Raw genomic sequence first — 3,089 nt, 5'->3', positions numbered from 1 at the left:
CGGCCTCCCAAAGTGCTGGGATTACAGGCTTGAGCCACCGCGCCCGGCCACCACAATTTCTGAAAGCAATCTTGTCCTCACCGGTTTGCACAGCTGCAAAGATGGCACACAGGGTTTCCCAAGTCATCTCTTGAAAATACACACAGGCCCCCTTTTTTAAACTAACAACTATTCTTAATCACTTACAGATGGCTATCCAGTTGGCTATCATCTAGGACCCCAGTTCCTTCTTTGCTAATGCCTATTTAAGAGCACTTCTCTTTTCCTAGCAGTTTTCTCAAACACAGAAAAGCAGAAATCTGACTACTCGTTGACTTAAAAGTATTGAATGATTGGAGCTATTGAAACTGATGGCTTGGAGTTTTCCCAGGTTTCTAGTCACTGTAATTCATCAATTCTAAAATATCCTTGTTTTCATATTTCAACTTCTCTGAAATAAGGATGCTTCATAAGATGAACAGTATGTCATAACTTGACAGCAATTTTTTCTCTTAGTGGTACATGAAATAGTGGCATTATCTTAAAAGTGACAGCATCTTAAAGTGAAAGAAATACGGTATCCACGCCAAAGGTTAGCCTTAAAGGTTTGTTATGAAGTGGATAATTATATGTAAATGAGTAGAAAGACCCCTCAGACAATAGAAAGTAGTGGTGACTGCAACCATAGCACGACTAGCTGCCACATCTCAAAGGACATAATGCAAGCCACTGACTGTAACTAGGTTAGAATGTGGCCCCAATTAAGCCAGATTTTTGCCGTTTTCATGAAATTTCCAAGCTTTAAAACACTCTGGAGACCATATAAAGCATGGCTCCTGGTCAAATCTGGTCCAGTAGCCATCAGTTTGCAACCAGTGGTGTTTATTTCTCTTACATTACCTTGAATAATTTAGATAGTAAGACCTTTCCAGGCATTTGGCAGAAGGGGAGGATTATTCCGCATGTTAAAAACTAGGCCTTTCTATTCAAAATACCTGGCTCCATAACTTATTTGTTTTGTGTCCTTATCCAGGTCATGCAACCTCTTTGAGCTTTCACTCCTCACCTGTAAATCACAGCCTAGCTCATACAGTTCTCATGAGAATTAAACGACACAGTATGTGCACAAGGCTCAGCACTTTGCTCTCATGGCGCATCTTAAAAGTGACAGTATCTTAAACTGAAAAACATGGTATCCATGCCAAAAGTTAACCTCAAAGGTTGATTATGAAGTAGATAATTATATGCAAATGAGTAAAAAGACCCCTAAGCCAGCAAACCAGCAGGGAGCCGTGGTGACTGGCACCTATAAGCAGATCTGCCACATCTCAAAGGACATAATGCAAGCCACTGATTGTGACTAGGCTAGAATGTGGCCTCAATTAAGCCGGATTTTTACCATTGGTATAGAAGAGGCATTCAAAAGTAGCCAACTATCGTGTTTGTATAGGATAAGCAGAGAAGGTGTCATTTATTCTAAGTCAGCCTGGCCTTCATTTGTATGCCATTTGCTTCATTTTAACTACTAATGAAATTACTTAATGTCATATCTAATGTGATAAGAAGCTGCCATTCAATCCCAGTATTTTGATCAGTAGAAAAATATTTCCAATAAATGATACCTTTCTAAAATGGAATAAAAGATTTCAGAAAGTTAGCAGTAACATTCATAAGTAAACTATGCCAAAATGCACTACAGATTGACAAAAATAAATAAATAAAACAAAACAAAAAATCCACCAAGGACTCAAGCCAGATGCAGAAACTAGTCGAAAGTATTCTGATTCCAAACCAAATGTGATTCTAGGCCATGGATCAGAAGTTTTGTAAACTGCTAATCCCTCCAACACCAAAAGTACTTCATCTGATGGTTTTAAATCTGGCTACCTAACATGACATGATTTAAATCAGGATAAATATGAATTATAACTCACCAGAGAAACCTCCGCCTGAAACACACAGCAAAATTAAATAGCACATACATTCACACAAACACAGCCCACATCTCAACCCCTTACCTTCTACAAAGTGGACAGACATCTGCTGATGATACAAGGAACAGCACCAAAGCCTCTGCTTTGGCATCCCCATTTTCTGGGTTCATGCAGTGCTTCATCAACAGCAGTGCAGAGAGCTCAACAGTCTTTATGAGCTGGGACATAACTAGGTGCACTCCAAACATATCATGCTTTTCATCAATCTCAAATCAAAATACAAATCTACTTTTAAGAAATGTGGTAGGTATGAGTGTCTACTTTGCTAAAAGGTTTATGAGGTCACTCGTCTAAATAGCAGTCAAAATATCTTCATATGGGATATTCTGCAGCACACCAGGTCTACGAACTTAAGTGCACCCATATTTAATACGCCTTGGAAGAACAACCCTGCCGTTTGCTTCAGCGGGCATTCTACTTTCAGAGCCTGCTAAAACCTTCCATTGGTTTTTCTTACACATACTAATTCAGGGACACAAAACAAGCTGTGCAAATTCAACAATTTGTCGTTAATATTCTACGAAGGCATTCCCTGATTCTCTGAAGGGCAACCTGACAGCATGAAACCGCCCATGAAAAACAAATATGACTGAAATCTGAAGTCATCAAAACTGCCCTCGCTTATTTTTTCACTGGTAGGAGAAAGTTGAAAAAGGAAGACAGATGAGACTCATCTTGTGTAATACAATGTGTGTGGAACTAAATATGACCAGCGACATGGCAATAAACAGATAATAAAAGGTGTCTTCATCACCTCTTGCTATTTCCTATACAGCCCCAAATTCCCTTCTAGCAACATGCAGGAGTGAACCCAGTCATATGCCAACACACACTCGGACTCTGTTTACATTCCAAGCTTCACTTTCACACTAGACACTAGTTATGATGATTAGTAGTGACTCCTGTCGACAAAAGTGGCAAGATGTGCTCTAGGCAGGTTCTGACACTCACTGCCAATGTAGATAAAGCAAAAACAATAGTGACATTAACGTGTTTTATTTATCCAGTTGCACTTTCCAAAACACTCTTAAAATCCTTTTTTCGGGGAGTTTTTACAAATAATCATGTTATTAAAACATTTTTAAAAGAACCTAGGATGAAATGCAGCTGCCCTCA

At 39.1% G+C, this 3,089-nt stretch overlaps 1 protein-coding gene across 1 annotated transcript in view; it reads right to left on the bottom strand.

The window, feature by feature from the left end:
* Nucleotides 1–3,089, bottom strand: part of NEDD4L (neural precursor cell expressed, developmentally down-regulated 4-like, E3 ubiquitin protein ligase) — a 385,260-nt gene that overhangs the window by 381,579 nt on the left and 592 nt on the right. The window lies entirely within an intron of this gene.

The sequence above is a fragment of the Colobus angolensis genome, unplaced genomic scaffold (assembly GCF_000951035.1).
Source record: "Colobus angolensis palliatus isolate OR3802 unplaced genomic scaffold, Cang.pa_1.0 Scaffold108, whole genome shotgun sequence".
Taxonomy (NCBI): domain Eukaryota; kingdom Metazoa; phylum Chordata; class Mammalia; order Primates; family Cercopithecidae; genus Colobus; species Colobus angolensis.
Note: the sequence above shows the minus strand (reverse complement) of the source record. Positions and strands in the feature narration are given on the sequence as shown.